This window comes from Spea bombifrons, chromosome 2, assembly GCF_027358695.1.
Source record: "Spea bombifrons isolate aSpeBom1 chromosome 2, aSpeBom1.2.pri, whole genome shotgun sequence".
In the NCBI taxonomy this organism is placed as follows: Eukaryota; Metazoa; Chordata; class Amphibia; order Anura; family Pelobatidae; genus Spea; species Spea bombifrons.
This window is the reverse complement of record NC_071088.1, coordinates 68,583,514-68,607,140: the sequence shown is the minus strand read 5'-3', so window position 1 is coordinate 68,607,140 and position 23,627 is coordinate 68,583,514. Positions and strand designations below refer to the sequence as shown.

Genomic DNA, 23,627 nt, shown 5'->3' with positions numbered 1-23,627 from the left:
ATAAGCTTGCAATCTAGCTGACCCTGAGAATGCAATACAACAAGTAGGGGGGCGCCCCCTGGCTGGTTAAAATTGTTCACAAAGGGGCATGCAAGAGGGAGTGAGTCAGTGAGTGAGTGAGTGAGTAAAAGAGAGGGTGAGGGATGGAGGGAGTATGTATGGGAGAATGTATCTATAAGTGTGTATATTAATATAAATGTGTGAGCATTTCTGTGTGTGAACATGTATGGTTCAGAGCTTGTGTGTTAGCATGGATGTGTATGTGTAAGTGGTTTGAGAGGGAGTGTGTGTGAGCATGAATGTGTATGTGTATGTGATGTGAGAGGGAGTGTGTGTTAGCATGAGTGTGTAAGTGTGTCTTAGTGAGTACAAGTAAGTGTATGTTAGTGTAAGCATGTGTATGTGTGTTAGCGTGAGTGTGCATGTTTGTGTAAATGTGTGTAGATATGTGTGCTAGTGCACAATTTGGGGGGCAAGGAGTCCTCCCCTCACCACAAGCAATTTAAAACATGATAGAAACACTCTAAGGTATTTCAGTATTGATTTAAAAGCATTCCCTAGATACGCTGACAAAAGTATTCCATAATATGTAAAGGAATTCAATGGTAACTATTCATACCTCGCTTGTCTCTACACAGAAGGCCAACAATCACATTGAGTATAAGGTTTCAGAGCAAGTGTATAGAGGACACGCTGAGTAACACTAGCATTTTGCATCTGCTTCAGACTGCGGCACTTTAAGGCCAGTGGCTCATAAATCATGTGGGTGCCGTTCACCTCTTTATAGAAGTGGCTGCATGCTATAGTCTTATCTCAACCAGTAAGACAACAGGAGTATGTAGGAGCATACAGGAGCTGCACTTATGGTAACTGGAAGGCACAAAGTGCACCGGCCCACCAATATTTGCCCAGTGCACCTCATGACCTGGCTGGGCCTGCTACATCGACTTATGTTTCCTGCTTGCCCGCTGATAACTCATACAAACTAAGATCTGATAGGTGCTGGATAGGTGATAGGAGCCCAGGCAAATTTATAGACAAACACTGATGTCCTTTAACTGCAACCATTGCCAGGTTGTCCAAAGATGGGGCCAGATTGCCAACCAGGAGTGACTTGCTGAAAATCAGTGCTGAATTTGTGACCTGTAAAAACAGCCATATTGCATTAAAGGTAAAATTCCAATCCCAGAAAACTCTTACCTCATATATTAAGACACACATGGTCCCTGAAATGCATGTTTCGTTGACACACAAAAATTATTTTCTTACCTTTTATGCATTAAGAGAGAAGCTCTTACCAGTTATTCTCTTCTCTGTGTGATTATACTTTAGCAAAATGATCTCAAGTAAAATATGTAATGACAAAAACATCTACGCAAACCCTGGACTTTACGCTTAAAACTTTACTTGCAATGCACTGCTTTCTTCTTTCTTACTTGTGTTATACAAGAGTAATATTAAATGTTCCAACTAGTATTACACCATGGGCAATGTCATCAATTCCTCCCAAATGAGTCCTTCTTTCATTCCAATCCCACCCACCCCCAACATCACACCCTCCTCATGTTTAAAAGAAGAAACAGCAAAAAGAAAGAAATTGAAAAATACACTTTTTTTTCTGTGAATTTGAAAAATAATCTAAGGGGCTGGATTTCACTTAAAACCTCCAGGTCCCCCCCCCTTCTCTCTCCTTCTACAGGCCCACCCCTCTGTCTTAAAGAGAGTTTACCCATCCTAAATACTCACATGTAAAGCTCAGCTCTGTGGTGCTTTGCACAGCTGGCTGCTCAGTGCTTGCAAGGTGCAGAAGCCATCCAGCTGTTTCCTCAGGAGAAACAGTTGTCTTCTTCTGAAAAGAGGCATTGGGGTTAGCAACCTCTTCCCACAATCTGGAAGCATAAAGGTAAGATTTATTTGAGTAACTTTTGTAACTTATTCGAAATACAAAATATTTTTTAATTGTATACTTAAACTATGTAACTATAACTTGATTAAAAAAAAACTCATGGGAATTAGGATGATTTCTGTTGAGATCTGAAAAAGGGAACTCAATGTCTTACAGATATTAATGATTTCATCAGCTACAACAGCAGGTGCACCTGAGATCCTCCATGTGAGGATGCAGACACATCAGTGTAGGGATAGGCAGTACTTTATCTTCAAGTACACCAGTGTTTGTGTCAAGGTTTGTAAAAGTCCTTGAAGTGTTTTAGACAAAGCCTGTTGCTGCCTTGACTGGATTTGAGATTTGGTTCTAAATTCCAGGTAAGAGATGAGTAGATGGGCTTTTGTCTGTGTGCGTTGAGTATTATTCAGAAATGTAGGGAATATGTGCCTCTGGTATTAGAAGGAAATGTGTGCCTAAAGAGAAGAGGTGTGTGAGTTGGTGTTTGTGTATCCTTGATATCTATATATTTGGAAGAGGTGAGAGATGTGTATCCTTAAAATGTGTGTTAGGAGAAGGTGATGTTGGGTGTTTATTTGAATGATCAATGTATCATTGATGGTGTGTGTTAGAATGAAATGATGTCTGTACATTAGAAATATGTGAGAGAGATGTGTCCCTGATGTCTGTGAAATTAGAGGATGTGACAGGCATATGTCCCTTATGTATGTGTATTAGGAGAAGGTTGGAGGTAGGTACACTTGATGTCTCTCTGTTAGGATTTGAGAGGTAGGTAGCCCCAACATCTGTCTATTAGGAGGATGTGAGAGGTACATACCCCTGATGTCTGTGTATTAGGTGGAGATGTGAGTTTTCTGATTGTTATTTGGTGACTAGAGGTATATGTGGATACGACCTAATGCCAATGCATTATTACCTATTATATGACATTATATCCTACGTATATTACGCTGCAATTTATAGTTGTTATTGTAGCTGTTTTGGGGGCGGGGAGTCAAATTACCTACTTTCCCCAATAAGTTCAGAATGTAATAAAGCCTGAATGGAATACTCAGTTAAACAACCGTTATATATGGAAAGATTTAGTGCTTGTCAGCTGAGGTAAGGTACAAACACAAGTATGGAAACAAGTAGGAACTCATGTAGCAGTGGAGGTAGGTTAGTTGCTTTGGGAAGTATTTACTAAGGCTTAGTTAACAGGGATGTTTCTAAAGGTTACCAAATTCATGTGACAAACGTGTTGGGCATGTGAGGTGCAAACTGTGCTGCCACTAGGCAGACTAGAAGTGAATACAGTTAAAAGGAGTCTGGCTGATCCTCCGAAAGCAGCTTATGCCACCTTTTCCCTTAATCTGAATACACTGGCCACTCTTTGTGCTACTTTCCAACTTATTCAGCACAGTTTCAAATCTCTTCTATTAACCTTTGCAGTGCAACACATGGATTCCATGTTCTATACTTCAGTTTCTATAGGGCCTCGTGACCACAACTAACCGAGAGACACAAGGGAGAGACATGCATGAACATGAGCAGACGCAGAACACACACAATAATGACAGACAATGCAAATGAGACTTAATCACACGATATATATATATATATATATATATATATGTGTGTGTGTGTGTGTATTTATAAATACACAAAAAAGTGAAAAAGGAATACACGCAATACTTGTAGGTATGAGAATCATACAAAAGCTTAATATACTTTGTGGAATAGAAGCTGTAAGGTGAAAGAGAAAAAGAAAAATGAAGACAACAGATTTTTTTGGGCCGACAGAGTGGAAATGTGATGATATAAAAAGTTAGGTTGTTTGTCCCAGAGCCCTGCTGCTATTCTGGCTGCCACGTGCTTTGGATGAGGGTCAGGGCAGCCTTGGCCAGGATGTGGAAGGAGGTGTTCTCAGCAGTCTGGCAGTGACTTCATGGCTCTGGAGTGGTATGGGCTGAGATAGGGGAATCCTGGGGACAGCAAACTTGAAATGTCACAGCTCAGCATGTAATATCACTAACTCTGGATGTGCTGGGACCTGTATAAGTAAAATAAAGACACTTTATGAGGATTTACTACAGTGATACTTTCAATAAAAAAATAAGCAATGATATAAATTTGTTTTTAGTGTTGATGTGTGATTTGTTTAGGTCATTGTATTCATTGAGGTCATAAGATGTGGCCCTCAACTGTTTTTGCCCAGCTCCTACCTTGCCATGTTTCTAAAGCCTTGGTCAGAGCAGACCTATTTTACTCAGAGATCAGTGAATCTGACTTGGTATTGCATACTTTAGAAAAAGATTCATCAAACGAACACCATCTAGGCCACATTGTGGAATTGCAGCTCCCATGGTCACAGTATCATTGGAAAATAAGCTGCACAACAGCAGGAAAGCTACCAAGGTTTACTAGTGCCCTAGGAGGTCTGTATCCTGAACACGCTGACATGAGCGCCTGGTAGCAGTGCTCGGCTCCAGCATGCCGCCCTATATAATGGGGTCTACTTGGCAGTAAGTGGCAGGCAATGGTATGCAGTAGTGATGGCTCCACTCACTCTTACATATGTGCTGCCTATTTCTCAATGTGCCCCACTCCTTTTTTTAACCAATACATGCAAATTGGTGCATTTTTCAGCTATGAGTTTCTGTCTCCACTTAATAAATATGAGACTTTCTATAAAATACTCCTAAGGTTGTCTCAAGTAGGGGACCTCTTACAGCAGATGAAGGGTGACCTACATGAGTAGATTTAGGTGACTTTTCATGTTGCCACTCCTTCCCCATTTATGGAGATCCTTATACAATAGGTGTTCTAGGGCGGTGCCTTATGCAACTTTTTGTAAAAAATCTATCCATGTGTATTTTATATAACATTATATCATTGTTTATCAGTCTCAAAATATTAAGCATTAATGGACTGCCAGCTGTATTGTAACATGATATGTTCTCATAACTATTTCCGTGTTCAACAAATCTCTCTGCTGTGCTGTTTTTAAAGCACTCCAAAACTGTTTTTGGCTGGTGTTGATTTGTTTATTGTTTTTTTGCTGGAGATATGGAGATGTCAATTATAAGATATTTAACAAATAAAGTAACATAACGAAACAAGACCTTTTATGAATGAAACAACTGGAGCAATTATTTACACAAGCAAAATCACAATACTGTTTTAGAGAAGCATGATGTGACTTATTTCTAGACACGATCAATATGATAAGGGCCCAAACTACTTGATGTAGACACATCCATGAAGTAGCCCACATGGGAGACCCACTTTGCTCTAATCCACTACACCGCACTGGTGTCTCTCTTTCCCTGTAAGGTGATGACAATTCCACTCAAAATTCTGCTCGTTTAAAAAAACTCAAGTAGGCTGTACTCTCTACGTCATAGTCCACAGCCTTTTTGTAGGCTTGCATAGTCATATTATTTATAGAATGACAAAAGATTCCGTAGAGCAATAGAGTGCAGTGGAAATTAGCAATAATGTTAATACTGACAATATACAATTGACACATGTTAAGACATTGTGGTGCATAAGGAGAAGGGAGCACTGCTTTGTGAGCTTACAATTTGTTCCACCAGCTCACTTAATGAAAGTAGACATAATTCTTACAACTTTAATAATATAACTTACAAATAATTACTTGCTAAATAATTAACATAGCCCTTTACTTTCAAAACCACTCATTTATCTTAACCAACTGATATTTACTAAGAAACACTCAAGAGATGACCAGAGTGTTAAAGTTGCCTATGAAGACATTTTAACGTAAGATCAAGATTGAAGAAAATGGCTTATTCATATTTAATAGCAGACTTAAAAGAAGTCTGTTAGAAAGATAAGCCGACGCTACTTATAAACATAATTTTATGATTTACATTGATATACTGTGTTTCAGGCATTGTAACTGCACACCTTTTTTTAAATGGTGTTATTTAATGGCACACGAAATAGACAAGCAGATGTGTAGACTTTGCATATCTTATCATTCACATCAGTACCATGGACAAGAGAATGGTTATGAAGGTCATTTTAGCCTCAATGTGATGTACAGCCTAGACTCTGTTTAAACCAAAATAACCACTTATCTGTCGCACAGAATGAGGATCATGTTTCTTATTTATGACAAAGTCAGTTGCTCAGTCAAAATGTTAAAGTAAAACATTGTAGTCCAGTCCTGTGGCTGATAAAGATTATTATTCCCAGTGACGATATGTTGAATGAAGACACTAACCAGGGTTTAGATACAATGTATAATAAAATAAGAAAAGCAGAACAATGGGGTGCGTTTTTACATGTGAATGGTCCCTTGTAGTCAGCTAGGAAGGAACACAAAACTTGAGCCAGTCACTCTTCCCTGATGATTCATGTCGCTCTTCGAAAAGAATGAATGAGGACTTAGCATGCTTGGACAGACTTTTATATACTGTATATTACTCTAACAAGCAAGAGAGCAGGGAAGAGAAATCTGTGCCCCTGACATATAGGTCTTCTGGTCTGTCCTGTCAAGGGTCCAAGAGATGGCTGTTATAGCAGGGGCCACAGGCATCCTCCAAAGTGACACTGCCGACTACAATAAACAGCCAGAGATACAAATCTGATTTGCCTGAGGGCCTATTCACTAAGTTGTTACATATCCTTGCACTGTGTAGCGTGAAGTCACTAGAGGGAGCTAGTTGTGGATCTCTCCTGTCAACAGATAGGCGGATAGAAAGGTATTTGGGGTGTGAGCTGCCTTTAGTGAGGCCAGGGCAGAACCCCACTTTATACAACATTTACAACCGTTTACACATAATGATGCTGTTTCTACTTACACAAAACATTAATGACACTGTCTTATATGTCATTTGATTCTTTGTTTTGAGAGCTTAATCACTTTAAACAACTCAAAACATTTCTAAGAAACATTTACAGTTTCTATGGCAACAACCTATCAGTACTTGCTTTTTTTTGTCATATGACAATAATAGATCCTGGCCAGAAATATGAATGAGACAAACTTTTACATGATTAACCAATTATCATTATAGGTTTGGGCATTCAAGACTACTAGGAATAATGTGTCTAATCTGGCATTTAGTCAGAGTAGATGGAACAGCATCGTTGGGAGTGTTGTAAATCACATTACCTCGTAATGTATGTTAACATCACAGATAAATAATCCAATTTGTTTATACTTTTATCACTAAAACATGTATCGGTGTATGAAAGGCTAAATTTGTCCTTAAGCTTTTTGCGACGGGGTACATTAGAGTAAAATGTGATATATTGTTACTAGCTTCTTGAGGCGGGTATGGTTGAAAACAACTTCTTCAGCCCTCTCAGTGCCAGTATGGTGGTCAAACCCCCCAAAAAAAACATTAACAGAGACAAGAGAGAATTTAGCATGAATGAATGTCTACGCAATGGAATAACTGCTTTCCATTACTGTTTTTATGGACATAAACCAAACAGGTTACATTCTGTTTATGGGTTTCAAGAAAAGTCACTCCACTATCCATAAACCACAGGTTTGCTGTGCTACACCAGCCTCCCACTTTTGAGGCCAATAACCTACCTAAAGACCACTCCTCCACCTTCCTGTTACATTCTTTTGTGAGATGTCCCTGAAGGGAAAAATGACTTTGTGTTGATTTGTCTGGGCTGTGTGTTCACCTCCAAATTAGTCTTTTATGAAACGGTCGGGCTCAGAAGACTTAATTTCATTAAAAACATTCTTTTCATATTTTTATAAAGCCCGGAAAATCCACGGTGCTTACGCGGGGAATGCAGTCGGAATGTAAATGGGCTTATTGTGCATTAGGTGCTGTATCATATAAAGAAAAGAAAAAAACAGGCAGTCAGAGAAGGTAGGGGCTATAGAAATTAACTGTATGAAGGCCATGCACAGACTCGCCGTGGTCATTATATTGTATCCTGCATGCAATCTGTATTTGAAGTCTTCACAAAGAAACTTTTTTGTGTATTCTGAGGAAATGTACCCAATTTGCCTTTTTCATTAGGGAGACTAGATTTCCCTTTTAACCATGAATACATGGAACATTTGGATAATCTTTGGATAATGGGGTCTAACTAATGTAAAGAATGCATGTACCCAGTACTTCTATGGTTCTTTTTTGCTGAGTTGGCTGAACACGTACCTACATTCTCTGTACTGTCTTAGAATTTATTGTATGTCCCAAATGCTTGTGCACACTTTCATAGTATCTGTCATGCATGAGCAGATCTGGTACTGCTGCCTGCAAGAAGACAATCGACAGCTACCAGCAGAGTAAGTTAGCTGCGTATACAGGTCAAAGGAGTTCCAAACAATAATTGTAAAGTTTTAGTACCTTATATTTTATGCCATGGCACAGGAGAAAAACCAACACTATTGCTGACCAAATAAAACATGATTGGGTATACAGCTTAAATGAATATCTGTATTAAGAATGGAGTGAGGTTTGGCTGTAATCTAGGTACAAAACCCAAAGAAAGTTGCACTTCTACAGGATGCTAATTAGCTATAGAAGGGTGTAACTGGTGTGGCCCATAGTAGGTGCTCAGTCCCAGCACATTGAGATTCTATGATGGTTGGCTAAAACATAGAAACATAGAAACATATAAAGTGACGGCAGATAAGAACCAGTAGGCCCATCACATGAGAATTTTAATCGTCGGTCCCTTTTAGTAGGCATTTTTAACCTCAACAAAGCTAGCACATTAGGGATTATGAAGGTTTGTGACTGAATATGATGGGAATATTAGTCTGTGATTACAAGAATTTATATTCCCTATTTTATTTTATTTATGTTACCCTCCACCACTGCCCTCTACGGGACCTAACACCTATTTATAGCGGAAAAGAACAGCTCAACATTGCTTATAAATTCCACAAGAAGTGACTCACGTCATACAGTATAGACCCTGTATGTGTTCTGTGTCAGTTGGAGTTCTCAGTTGTGTCTCAATAAGTTGACATCATAGACACTTTGTTAAAATAGTTTCTGTACTGGTTTATTTCATGTATTCATTGAGTGACAGAATGCATTCATGTTATAATGAAGTTAGATGCCTTCAGAAATTCTCTGGGTTTTAGATTTAATGAACTTGGTAAGGCAGTACTTTGATGTCTGTCTCAGAGAAGGATTAGATGAGTGCTTTTAATTGTTCAAAAAACAACATCATTTGAAAATTTAACGAACACTAATAAAGGATCAGGACGTAAATTCATATATTTCTCTCACATAGAAGCAAACAAAGTCGTTTACCGTGAATGGTTGACATTGACATACAGTATGAATCATTTGCAGTTACCACGGAAAGAAGGTTGGATGACATAAGTGGATAAGAACCAATATGTTTAAGGCACATATGAGGCACCATATGATCCACCCAAGTTGGGTATTGTCAGAAATGATTCAAATATGTCTCTGAGTGCTGTTCTGTTTCTATCTTTTTGTATGTGACCTTTAGAACAATAATATAAGACGCAAAATAAGACAAAATAAAAAGTTACCTCGGTAGCTCCACCACCATTTAAAATGATTGTCTCAAGCAACATTAAATGACAGTGGATTTTCTGCTCATTATTAAAAATAAAGGGTTGGCAGATATTTGACACAATCCATGGTCAAAAGAGGCCCAGTGTTTCTAGTCCCAGACCCCAGCCATAAATTTTCCTGGATGGCATCAGTAGTGACGAGTACCCCACATATAAAAAATCCCATACCTTGGGCATGGTTGGTTGGATATTTGAAATGTTCTAGTTTATGTTTTCCTAGCTTAACAACTAAAAAGCAAGAAGCATGCTGTCCTTGTCGCACATATCATCACCCTTGTGTGCAATAGGAGATAGAGACACATTTCATATACACAACACAACCATCACAAAAATGAGAACATTTTTATGACTTCTGCAACAAGGCCAGGGTTAGCCAGCATGGAGTTCTCGAGCTGTTGTTAAGTTGTGTCCATAGGCGGCAGCCTCCAAGGGTGCATGGCTGGGGGTTACCACCACCAAGTTAGCAAGTGGATAATTGAGCGGTTGTGTTAATGTTTGTAAGACTAGTTGTTGGCTGCACATTTTTGGGTAAGTTACCTTGTGGTAAATTCAGCAGTGTAGAATTCCCTAGCTACCTAAAGCTGAGTATACATGTTGGACCATATAGTTCTTTATTGTGTATTTTCAGTTTTGATAATCTATTAGTTGTTGGCTCTGCCCTCACCTCCTGACTGTAGTACCCTTTTGGGTAGACACTATGCTCCCCACACTAAGTTGAGCCTATTACTGACTTTGTACAGGAAACATGACCAACTCCCCAATTAAATGACACACACAGAATTTGCAAAAATATGTTCTTTTCTTGTTTCTCCAACAACGGGCCTTGTGTTGGGTTCCCCCCTAAAAAAAGTGGGAGCTATTTTTTAATACAAAAGAATACAGAAAATGTAGAGGTTATTTTTCTTTTACAGAAGTAACCAGTTGCTTATTTTGGCTTTCCCCCAGCTGGTCCTTTCCGAGCTACAATAAAGCCTCATTTTGCTGCTGTTTTCTTTTAATTCAAACCAGAGAGCACCAGTCTGCCAAAAAGGAAAAAAAAAAAGTAACAATAATTGATCAGGTTTTGCACACTGGTGGGGTTAACTCTGTTTATGCCGCATATCTTCTTTCCATGTTTTAAAATAATTTTAGCAATTTGAGGATTTGTTGGTATAAATAATATCAAAATAAAATGCAACGATACACGGAATTACTACACTTGTCAAGCACAAGCATTAGTGAGTTGATGGTTGTTCTGTGGTACTGTTGTTAGTATATCACATGCATGGAGAAGTGTCGAAGACATCTCCTGCATGAAATATTGCTGGAGAGGGGCATATGAGGGGATTCTGGAGGATATGCCTATGCATTTGCAAAAGGGACACACCAGACATTTAAAGGGACCTCTCGGCTACCATATGCATATGATGACTGGAGTGCCCGATTAACTGGGTAGATCCCCTAAATCCAAAATTATAAGGGAAAAGCACTTGACTAGGCTGGTTTGATTTTTCTCCAGCCTTTTGGGTGTAAAGAAAATGCCCAATTAAAATTATAAAAAAAATTTGTCTATTTGCAGGGACATAAAGTTGACTTTTAGTGAACATAACCTGTTGTCTATGATAAACCCAACAATGAAACATGTATTTTTCTGCTTTGAAATAATGTATTGCCCTCCTAATGGAACCCATTCCCCTGCTGACTGCGTAAAAGCATTTTCTAGGTGTCATGTATATATCTGTGATGTAAAATGTTTAGCATTTTTGAAATTTATAGTAATCATATGTAATTGCAAATCCATCAATCCAGCTTGGTTTGTTTTAAATGGGGTTATGTGTGAAAAAGGATGCAGGGGTAATATTTGTAAATTAGCAACATAATAACCTATGGGATTGCTCTTTAAGCCTGGCCCACAAATTATTTGTAATTTTTCTAAAACAAAAATTCTGTGTGAAAAGCATCCTCGGTTCTGGATGATTTCCCTTGCTCAGTTTAATGGTTTGATCAGATCCATAGTGCAGATAAATATTCCATACGAACGTTGGGCTCATTACAGTTGTGCCCCTTTGACGTTACACTGAAAATGGACCATAATATGACCTCTTCAGTTACGTACAAAGTAGTTTTAACATGCGAATGGCAAATTCACTAGCAGGAAACTTGTTATGTCTTGGTTTGGTTTCGCCATTCTCATTTCTCGAGCACTTTTCAAGCTATAATACATGGGAAAGTATATTTTGTACATTTAAGACCTGTCTGGCACCCAAGCACTAAAGTATGCTTTACAATAACAGGGATGCCATCCAAGTTTAGGCCACTAAATCTAGATACATTTTTTTCTCGATTTCTTTCGTAAACCATTTTATCCCAATATTTTTTTTTTATTTCTTTTAATATACTTGAAATGTTCTCTTTCATCCAAACCACAGGCTCCTAACTTCTAAGAAAGGGGGAGGGAGATGTACAAAAATACCTTATGCTAAACAGCGGGCTTTCTCCTTTTCTAGAAAGAATGATGGGGAGCCCTGTTCTACTTTTTTGTCGTTACCCTGCAGGCAGATTGAATGGCTATGTCTTCTCCGACAATAACATGATATTTATCTGTACAAACTGGACAGGATTTACAACACAAAGTCGCTGTCTGAAGCTTACAAGTGATAGCCAAGTACAGTGTGGAAACCAGGCTTTAACACTGAATGGGTCAGTGACCCCAAACCACATTGAGTATCGTATAATCTCCGGCCTGCCAAGAGAAATCTTTGCATGAACTAGAAGTTTAGTTCTGTTTACTCTAGAGTTACCATGGAGTTAGCTGTACGGTTTGGTATGGCATGGGTTTGTTAACCCCATTGGTTTCCTAGACATTTAAAGTATATTGCCAGGGCCGTCTCTGTTAGCACAACCCCCTCCGTTTCTTCCGTTTAAGTAGTAATTTATAGAATATTTATGCTATTATGCTGTACCTAGTCGAAATAAAATTCGGGTTTTGAAAGCTGTTAGCGTGATTTAAAGGACAAGCATCTTTAAACTTTGAAGCTTGCCTGAGCGCTGAAATTCAATCTCCAGATTCAAATATACTCTTCTATAACCCGCCTTCTCAAGAAATCCAACATTACTTGTAGTAGTAAAAGTATCCTTTTCGCATACTTTCCATAACTTGTACATGTTTATTTGAACTTTCATTGTACTTCTTACACTCGCATCTATGTACGTTAAATGGTGGAATGGAAGTAAAACTGTATAGTGATTTCAATACATTTATGAGCAGTCCACTCGGCACACTCGACAAATGCCTTGTGATGGGGGTGCAAATAGCGCCTCCCACCTACAGTTTAGTGTCTCTGACACCCCCACTACAGAAGAATGCATATTAAGGTACTCTGTAAGTACGTTAAAGGGGCTGTTCCGCCTAGGGGGGCTCTTGTAATATAAAATATCCATTATAGACTAAACTTTATTTTTTTACATACATTTGGGTAACAAGACTCATATATTCAGGCCAAAAACATGGAACAAATATTAGATGTTACTACTATTGTTTCAATTGTTACAGAAATAGGACATATACCACCATTAGAAAGATTGGGGCTACCTAGAAATGCCCTTGTTTTTGAAGGAATAGCAAATGTATGTTTATTAAATCAACATGAACCAGATCAGAAATACAGTGTAGACATCATTAATGTTGTAAATGACTAGCTGGAAACTGCTGGATTTTAATGTAATATATTCATAGAGGTACAGAGGCACTTTATCACTCCTATCACTCCTGTGTTCCAATGGCATATTGTGTTCACAAATCCAAGTTCAAGTTCACAAGCCTAATTGATCATTAGAAAACCCTTTCACAATGTTACACCGCTGGAAATTTCTTTGTTTTTCATGAAAAAAGCTAAGTGACTCCAACATTTGAACGGTAAGTATATGTTCTTATTCATTATTTTATTTTTTTGAGGCTAAACCAAGTTTACCTGTAATTCTTTAAGGGTTCCTAAAAGTTTATGGCACTGAGACTAAAATATGTGGCAACACACTATGATGCATATATGTGATGGAAGTGTCACTTAAGAAAATATACCGTATTGGCCCGAATATAGGCCGCACTTTTTCCCCCACTTTAAGTCTTTAAAGTGGGGGTGCGGCCTATATTCGGGGTCTAACGCCCGACGCCCGGGACATTCAGTCAGCAGGGGACCTGTATCCTACTCTCGGATGTGCTCAGACAGCCTCCCCTGCCAGCACTTTTCACGTGGGGGGGGGCGCCGGCACGAGAGGTTGTCTAAGCGCATTGTGCGGACCTTCCACACGATGCGTTTTACCTCTGCCCCCAAGACTTACCAGAGAAGACTCTCGGGTGTCTTGCGGGCCGGCGGGGGACATCTACGCAATACGCGTATACAACTTCCGGTGCCGGCACATCCGCTGAGTTCCGGCACCGGAAGTTGTATACGGGTATTGCGTAGATGTCCCCCACCAGCCCCGCAAGACACCCGGGAGTCTGCTCTGGTAAGTCGGGGGGCGGGGGAGGACAGTGGCAGCATATCTCGGGGGGAGGAGGAGGACAGTGGCAGCATATCTCGGGGGGAGGAGGAGGACAGTGGCAGCATATCTCGGCGTGGGGGGTGGAGGACAGTGGCAGCATATCTCGGGGTGGGGGGAGGAGGACAGTGGCAGCATATCTCGGGGTGGGGGGAGGAGGACAGTGGCAGCATATCTCGGGGGGGAGAGTGGCAGCATATCTCGGGGGGGGACAGAGTGGCAGCATGTTTTTTTGGTGCTTTTTTAAAGAAGCACCAAACTTTTAGGGTGCGGCCTATATACGGGGGCGGCCTATATCCGAGCCAATACGGTATTAAGTATTATATTAAGGTAGAATAGGTGGCCTTTCAAACACATATACTATGTTCATGATTGCAGTCATGGTTGTAGCTATTACCCTTCGTGAAGCGTTATCTGGAGAGGCATCACGGCTATATAATCACAACTAGACTGGGAAGGAAAACTGATAGACCAGCAGCTTCTGGTCCAAAATAAGCCCCTGGCCTTCCTTTAATCCATTGTTTGTTGTGGCACACCAGCATTTTTTAATTTATTCCTCTAATAGGCTGATGACATCACAGAAGTCATTTGCGATCCTACTTGCTCGAACAGTCTGCCCATAAACCTTTCCTTGTGTTTCCAGTCTAAGAATCTTCAGCGGAGCCATTCATCTATCATTGAAATGATTGGAATTCCCTCTTGGTTTAATTAAGCCTGACTATACTGTGGATTCAAGTTCGTTTATAAGAAATGACCTTAATTATGGGGAAATGAGACCCATGTTCAAGAATTAAGGAACGTTGCAGGCAATTTAAGCAATAACGACTGCATTGAAAGCAAAAGCCTTGTTGCACAGGGCTGAAAATAATTTTGTCAGCGTATTTTGATGATATACCGTATATATTTATGATATTATATTTTCATTACTATGTAAAGAGGTGCACATTCCAAAGTGGTCAAAGTTGTTAGCGTTCATAATTTAGAGGGCATGTTCATCTGGGATTTGTCTTTATTGTCTTCATTGGAAACTAGGCCTAGGAGCTGAATTCATAAGCATATCTCAACCACACAAGCTCACAGGTACTTAGAAGAAGACGAATATATTTTATTTGCACAATTTAATTTACTGGGACTTTTACGTCTGTAGAACATTTTGATTCACCTATACCCATCAAACATTCATAGCAAAGAAGGCCATCAGGGGAGGAAAGCGAGACAGAGGGATTAAGGCCCCACAAAGGGACTGCCCTTCCTGAGGAGCGGGCGTTGGGAGGTATGCACAAGACTAATAGTGCAGTACAGGGACAGTACATAGACAAAACAAAGAAATAGCAGAAAAATTTGGGATTTTTTTCACTTGCAAATTGCTAAAAGAAATAATTACTCAGGCATTTCCGAACTGGGACAATTTCCCACGTCTTTGCTTCTGACATGAAAACCGCTCCTCTCTTTAAAACGTGGGCTCTGGAAGAAGAGAAGGTTTTCTTTTCTTTTTTTTTTTTGTCCTACAAAAACGAGTTCCAGAAGAACACGGTATAGGTTTTGGCAATTGATGCGTCTTTCCACAAGCCGAGAGGGAAGTTAAAAAAAAGGCAAAGTCCTCGATTTTTTTTTACATGCTGATTGAAATTCCAGAATTTTCCAGAGTAACTTAGCTGTGTGTTGTGGTCTCTCCCGGACACATCACGGGCTGCAAATGCATTTCCATGTTTTTATGCTTTGTCTATGAGTCCTGAGAACTCATCCCAAAAATGTGTTACTGCAATAGGCTACGAAAATCATTTTCCTTTTAAATTAGATGTTCTATAAACCAAGTGTTATAGTGCATTCAAGTACATGATCTCTTTAGAAGCAAACACTGTGTGGTGGGGGTGTCTTTTTTTAATCTTTACCAATCTTTAACTGTAAATTGGGTTTGGCAGCTGTGACCCCCTGGCAGGTTCTATGGGAGTTGCAGCCGAACTATTGTTTTTGGTCCAACACGAGACAACATGAATAATGAAAAAAAAAAATCACTTTTATAAACAAGTTTGGATTTTATGTATGACTGCCAAATCGTATATTTATAGAGTATTTTCTAGCTGACAGCACTAGCCATTGTGGAACTTCAAGCCCCCGGTGCTTCACTAGCAATAAGCACAATTCTGATGCTGTCCTAACATCATGGCACTATGTTACCCGTTGGCTAACCATACCATACCGTGTTCTATACATAATATTTACCAACATTTTAATGGATAACGTTGCAATGCTAGCCCTTATTTTTTTATTATCGGGATTTTTTATTATCGTGATTATTAACAATAATAAAATAATAATAAAAAGGAAATATTAATTAGATAATAACCTGGACCACTACATTAGACCAAATCTGGCTCTGTCTCTTTGGGAAGGTTTGTCAGCTATGTTAGTTCTGGAAGCTAAGACAATAGATGAAGCTATTTGATATTGAATCTTTCTTGATGGGATTTAAGAAAGCTATATGTGTTTTGTCTCATAAGTCTGCAAGAAAAGACATTCTTTTACAAGCATTGTGAAAATAAATTGCTTAGAAATCACACACAAAAAATAAAATAAAAAAAAATTACACAAGCTGTCTGAAATTCTATTAGCCTCTATTAAGATATGTATATTACCCATACTCACACACACTGAATGAATAACTGGACATAAGCCACACATTCTTAAAACATGATTTCTCAATTCAGGTTCCTAACCCAGCGTCTTCTTAATCCCACAGATCTGTATCCAGCCTGCTTCAGTACGAAGAAATCAGCACTGGATTACAAGGTGATAAAACCAGGTAAAACCAAGAAAACCCAACTTTCAAAGATTCTCTCATTTGCTAGAAATCTCTATGTTTGAAATATAGTATAATCTTACACAATTTATTTGACAGCACATGAGAACTATTTGGCCCATCTGTTCTGCCCATTTATTAATTCGATTATACTTGGTGGACAGGAAGGCGAAGTTGAATGGGAAATTGTATGTTACAGTCACTGGGATATCTCAGCATATAACTCATTTTATCAAGAAATTTGTCATAGGAACATAAGTATCTTAGTGGGCAAACAAAATGAAGAACAGAACTGAGGACATATGACATAGTGTTAGACAGATTACTTGGTTTATATCATTATACTGGCATGAAGTTAACTGGCAACCAGGAGCACAATATGGGCAGATATACGGTATGTTAACAAGGTTATAAAAATAATTAAGAGGAAAACCTTGATTTGTATGGAAAGGTTAAACAGTGATAAGAAGGGTTACAGTTGCAAAATCAATTTGCAGTGTCCTGCACTATTAGAACAATAATCAAATAATTCCCCTTCCAGCAAATTCATAGTCTGTAATCAAACCAGTATGTGGTCATGGCAGGCAAGTGTAGCCACCTGTACAGGTGTCCAGGAGATGCTGGGTCAATGGCCATGTGAGTCTACATTCCACAGGGGGCTAACTAGGCAGGCTTTGATCATGTGAAAGCGTCCACACTTAATAGGACCCTGGAAAGCAGTGGGACACCTTTAGAGAGAGAGAGAGAGAGAGATGACATTCACACTGGATAGGGGAGAGAGTAGACATTGGTTGCAGGCTTGCACTAATGCACAGGAGGTAGCTTACAGTATTGAGGTGTGAATGTGGTGTGCTGGACATTTGTAGACTGTGGACTCTAGGTCGTGTCTGCAGATTCTGTGGTAAGAAGAGGGTAATTGAAATGATCTGGAGCACAAAACAATTTGCTGTTTTTCGTACTAGTTGTATTTTCTTTTTCTAATGAAGCTGCTGGGGTTCAAAAGTTGCCACTCAGTTGGTTATACTTGTAATTTTCCCAACTCTTTATTTTTCTCTCTTCTTCTTTCTTCATTCCTTTGTCTATTGTCTATCTTCTGTTTCCTCTGCATGTTCTCTTCTCCTTCCATCCCTTCTCTATCCTTTCCTTCGTTTATTCTTTCTCTGCTCTTACCTTCCATCATCTTTGTCGCTCTCTCTCTCTCACACTCTCTTTACTTGTCTTTCTTTTCTCCTCTATGTTTCTCATCCGCTGTCTCTTTTGCTCTCTCTCGTTGCTCTTTGGTCTCTTCTTTGATCTCACATTTCTGTATTCTATTGTCTCTTTTTAATTTATTTTCTCCTTATTCTCTTTTGTCTTTTCTCTCTTGACTCCCCTTTCTCGCTCCACTCATTTCTCTTCTTCCATTCTCTATTTCTTCGTTCTCTCCTTTTATTTCCCTTTTTTTTCTCTTCTCTCTCTCCTGTCTGCCTTTATTCTCTCTCCCCTACTTTCTCTCGTGTCTCCTCTTCTTACTCGTTTTTCTTTTATAGCTCTCTTTCTTATCTTTACTAAATCAAATGATTTTGCTGTCACTGGTAAATCCTTGCCCATGGCTACACCCTAACCACACCCTAGACACACCTACAGATGCAGCCTCTTAAGTAGTGTCCAGGAAATAGTTCAACAATGTTGGCAGCCATAGACCAGGCCAACTATTTAGGCAAGTGTCACCACCACCTAGGATGCTGAGCTGGTAGGAGACACCATCATGAAGGGATCATGTTTCCATCATACTGGAATCATAGTTGGTATAGAGCACTAGAAGCCCTACGGCGGGACCAATAATCAAACTAGTGATGCTAAAACTAGTGTGATCACTTGTCCCTGATTGGCACACAACCTCTTATGCCTAATTGTCTGAGTCATGCTATGCAGGGCAACCAGCAAAGCTTTAATGATGTCCAATGTTCTCATGCTGCAGCCCCACATCACATTTTTTTTAAAATTTGTGCCTTAAGTGAGCATACAATTGGATTTTAGGATCCACTTCTATGGGAAGAGACTCCAGTACAGGTGTGCAGCCACAATGTCATTACACAAAGCGTGTGAAATAGACACTGCAGTCCCACTGACTGCACAAAGAGTAGGTGCAATCTTTAACAGCCTGCAAATACATAAACATATGTATGCACAAACACAATACACATAGGTTTATGCCATCACTTGGCATAACCTCACATCGTATAAATGCTTATATTCTTACGTACAGGCAAGAGCACCACTTCATTGATTTGGTTAGGCAGCCACAGCCTCTAACAATCTAATTCTGGAAGCTGCACTTAAGTAAATCCTAGTTAAAACCTGGTGAGTTGCCAAAAATCTGTTGCTAACTTGGAATTTGTTTGCTTTTTTAAATTTTACTAGCAACCGGCAACACATAGAGTTTATGCTACATATATGGGGATTAATTTTACAATATCTGTCTGCAGTTGCATGTTACAGATTTTTCATGTATATTGTTATAAGTATCAGGTTTATGGGGGTTGTAGAGAAGGCATGCATCCCTATTCTATTCCGATATAAGAGTAATAAATAAATAAAGTATTTAGGTAGAAAAATTGAAAATTGTCCTTTTTACCATAGCAACTGGACCATTAAATTCCTTCCTATAGTGATAAACCACTCTACAGGCTTTGCGTTCAAATTCCTTTTTACATACATTTGTACTACTGTACAGGTAATGCGTGTCCATTGTGATGTTGTCTCACAATACGGCAAACACAAGGAAAATAGACTATATTATATTTATGAGAATGAAATACCACATGCATGCTGATAACTAAATACAAGGTTAGTGTTTATTAATCAATGGGAGTGTTTAGATGGAAAAACATATTAAGCCCCTAAAGGAAGATTTGCTGGCATCAGAATTAAAAATCCATCAAGGAGTATGACTTCTGTCTAAAAAAAAAGTTAATCCATCAGGGATGTATTTATTTTGGCTGTTGTCCTAAGCCTGACCCATGACCTTGCCTCAATCCTTCCCCTGCATGGCCACCTTTCTCACTGCGGAGCTGCAGGATATGACATCATATTCTGGCACTCTATGTATTAAAGGTACTCAGTGCCTGCTAATGCATTACATGGATGGTGTACAGGTTGGAGAGATCCCCCTTGTAACTGGGGAATGGAGGAGCGGCACATTGGAGAGGCACATCGCCCAAGAGGATGATGTGTCCCCTGGACTGCCACCCCACTGGACTTGCCATCTTTTCACAGATCTAGTGATGTCAAACTTAACATGGAGCTCAGAGTTTTTGTATATGTTCAATGCTCTGGAGCTGATCAGCATATTTGTCATTCTTTGACACATTATATTACTAGGCTCTGCTTGCAACAGATCTGGCCACAGATCTGGACTCGTAGCTCCCTTACAGTGAGATGTTTCAAATGAGATTGTCACAAACCTTCTTGTATGTCCAAACATTATCGCACATAAACATCCAGTGTTCATGTATGTATACATACAGTCTTACTCAAACATACAACATACATATACCCTCACATATACATTATCATACATACAGTATATACTGCCCTACCCAGCAGCAGCGGAGCCATATAGCTGGGTGCGGTACACCATGCCTGAATCACCTGCTCAGGGCTAACCCATAATGCTATTGATCCCCAGCTTTTTGGCTACTAAGCCTATTTCTGATTCCCTTGGAAAGTGAAGAGCAGACATGGAACATATTAATAAAACAAAAAAGACATATGAGTTGTATACATCTCAACAGTCTAAGATGCCTCTCCATACAGTAAACCAATATGCATTTCCATTGAGCAAGCCTGTACACATATTACAAGTTGGAAACTTTTCGTAGGGATGGCAAAATATGGCAAGACTTTAATGTTTCTTTGGCACCAGGAAATATTTGTTTTATGAGCCTGTGTGTATGTTTTTGTTGCTGTTAGACAGCCCCAATGCTGCTCTCTCATGGTGTTACACACCTACCAGAGGGCTGCCTCTCCCCTGTTACTTCTCAAATCTCTCAGGAGCCCAGCAGACCACACCGTCCCCAAGAAACTTATTTGAATGTAAACCGAGTTCTGAGGCAGCTTTTTCTCATTTTCAAACTATTTCATATCAGACCTTGGCCTGCCGTTTGTTTTCTTTGAATTTGGTTGAGAAAATGGTCTACATTTCTAAGGATATATCTGCCGAGGAATCTTGGCAGGCAAAGAGACGTATATCTAAACACACAGCAAATCTGAAACAGGAGGCGCCTATTAGAAAGGAATAAACAAGATTTTCTGCACAAAAAAAAGGAGCAGGCTGGGAATATATGTTTTTGACTGATGATTGTGAAGTCTGAAACTTTTTAACCTTTTATTATTTGTCAAACTGACTGAATACAATTTAAGCACCTTGTTAGGGGCATAAAACTTTCCTTGTGATGATATGTGGTCAGGTGCTTGATAGGACAGACACAAACTAAGAACAATAGGGGGTTACAAACTATTGCCCAAACTGCATTCAGGCTAGCAAAAGCAGCCTGCTACAGGTAGTCAGGTACAGGTAGTTTGTTCATCGTGGCTACAGTTGCTATAGTCCAAAGCAGATATGTGGGGAATGTTGATTACAATAAGTATAGCATGTTTAAATGTTACTTTATTTTAGGTATGTATATATATATATATATATATATATATATATATATATACATACAGTACATACACCGATCAGCCGTAACATTATGGCCACCTGCCTAATATTGTTTAGGCCCCCTTTTTGCCACCAAAACATCCCTGACCCATCAAGGCATGGACTCTACTAGACCTCTGAAGTTGTGCTGGAGTATCTGGCACCAAGACGTTAACAGCAGATCATTTAAGTCCTGTAAATTGCGAGTTTGGGCCTCCATGGATACATCCTGGGGCCATGTGTTCTCCAGGTAAGCGACGCACACGCACTCGGCAATCCATCCACGTGATGTAAAAGAAAACGTGATTCATCAGACCAGGCCACCTTCTTCCATTTCTCCGTGGTCCAGTTCTTATGCTCACATGCCCATTGTAGGCATTTCGACAGTGGACTGGTCTGCACGTATGTAGCCCTATACGCAACAAACTATGATACACTGTGTGTTCTGACACCTTTCTATCAGAACCAGCATTAACCAGCTACGGTAGCTTGACTGTTGGATTTGACCACACGTTCCAGCCTTCACCCTCCACGTGCATCAATGAGCCTTGGCCACCCATTATCCTGATGCCAGTTCACCACTTTTCCTTCCTTGGACCACTTTCGATAGGTACTGACCACTGCAGACCGGGAACATCCCACAAGAGCTGCTGTTTTGGAGATGCTCTGACCCAGTCGTGTAGCCATCACAATTTGGCCCTTGTCAAAGTTGCTCAGATCCTTACGCTTGCCCATTTTCCTGCTTCTAACACAGTAACTTTAAAGACGAAATTTTCACTTGCTGCCTGATAAATTCCACCCACTGCCATGGTAAGAAAAGTATCAGTGTTATTGACTTCACCTGTCAGTGGTCATAATGTTATGGCTGATCAGTGTATATATGTATAAATAATATATATATACACACACACTTATGGTTGTTTATTGTGTGATGGAAATTATTCATGAAGTCATAGTAGGGACTTGGCCCTCAGGCATATCAGCGTTTTTACTTTAAACTTGGAGTGGTGTGCAGATTATCAGGAACCTTCCATGTTCTTCACAACATTATGATATATGAGCCTTCCAATAGACATTTTTTTCCTCACTGTTACATCAGAGATGAAATCTCTCTTTGAATACAGGTGACTCATGGCTAACATTTTCTGCCGAATTAGATTTCTTAAAAGATCAAGTTTTTAATAACATCCTTACTAATATATGAGTGTTACTTTACCATGATACACCTTTAAAGCGTAGCTGCCCTATTGTTGTGCAATAAACCAGTTCTCGCCTAGGGAATGATAAAGTTGAATCATAAGGTGATAAAGCTGAAATCCTGTGCTTAGAAAAAATATTTAATCCTATGAGCAAGTCACCCTTGTTTTTAATGCTACCCTAGTGTGAACTCAATATGCCGTCTCATTAATCAGGCAGCAATTCTCACATACCAAAGATCTGGAATCTTGAATTACATTGTAGATGGGAGTAAACCTTGTGGTTTGTTCTCCTGCTATTATACATTTACTATTTCTGTTGCACCTGATTTACACGTTCCTATTGATTTCTCAGTAACAAACATTCACTGTTTAAAGCCCTGTGAGCACATTCACTTGTGATGTGCATGTGAAGGATCAAAGGGTTTTATCCCACAAACAAGTATTGTGCCAAACCTCTGCATACCAAAACAGCAGCAAACCGCGTCTCAATTTGCCTTCACTCCCAATCTCTTGGGTTCTCTGCAGATTTTCCCTTCTTTCTAATTTTGCCTTTATGTTACATGAAAATAATGGTTCTAAAATTACATGCACCGTTTGCCTAATGCCTACTCACTGCCTAATAATTATCACCCTTTAGTTGTTGCTTTGTGATTGTCTAACGCAGAGCTGTCCAACTTAGCCCGTAAAGACTCCCTGACCTACTAAAGGAAATGAATGGGATTGTGATGCTAAGAAATCAAAGTAATGCTGATACTTAATGATTTTGTCCATATAATGTGGTAGAATGTTATTTCAATCTGTGGTGATTTTTGGCATTTTCATACCCAGTTGATGACCTAGTTTCTCTTTGGGACACATTTGCAAAACACATTTGTCTTTTCAGTGCATGACCTTGTAGTACATTTTGATTTTATGCATACAGTGTTTCTTATCACTTGTGAAGCAGAAAGCCACAAAATACTTTTTGAGAACGACAAAGC

At 39.4% G+C, this 23,627-nt stretch overlaps 1 protein-coding gene across 1 annotated transcript in view; it reads left to right on the top strand.

Moving 5' to 3' along the window:
* The first annotated feature begins 1,760 nt into the window (after positions 1–1,760).
* The window catches only part of COL8A2 (collagen type VIII alpha 2 chain), a 39,961-nt gene continuing 18,094 nt past the window's right edge, over positions 1,761–23,627 (top strand). The window contains exons 1-2 of the mRNA XM_053454667.1: positions 1,761–1,903; positions 16,705–16,767. The gene's annotated coding sequence lies outside the window, so the exon portion shown is untranslated. The remainder of the gene's footprint in view (positions 1,904–16,704; positions 16,768–23,627) is intronic.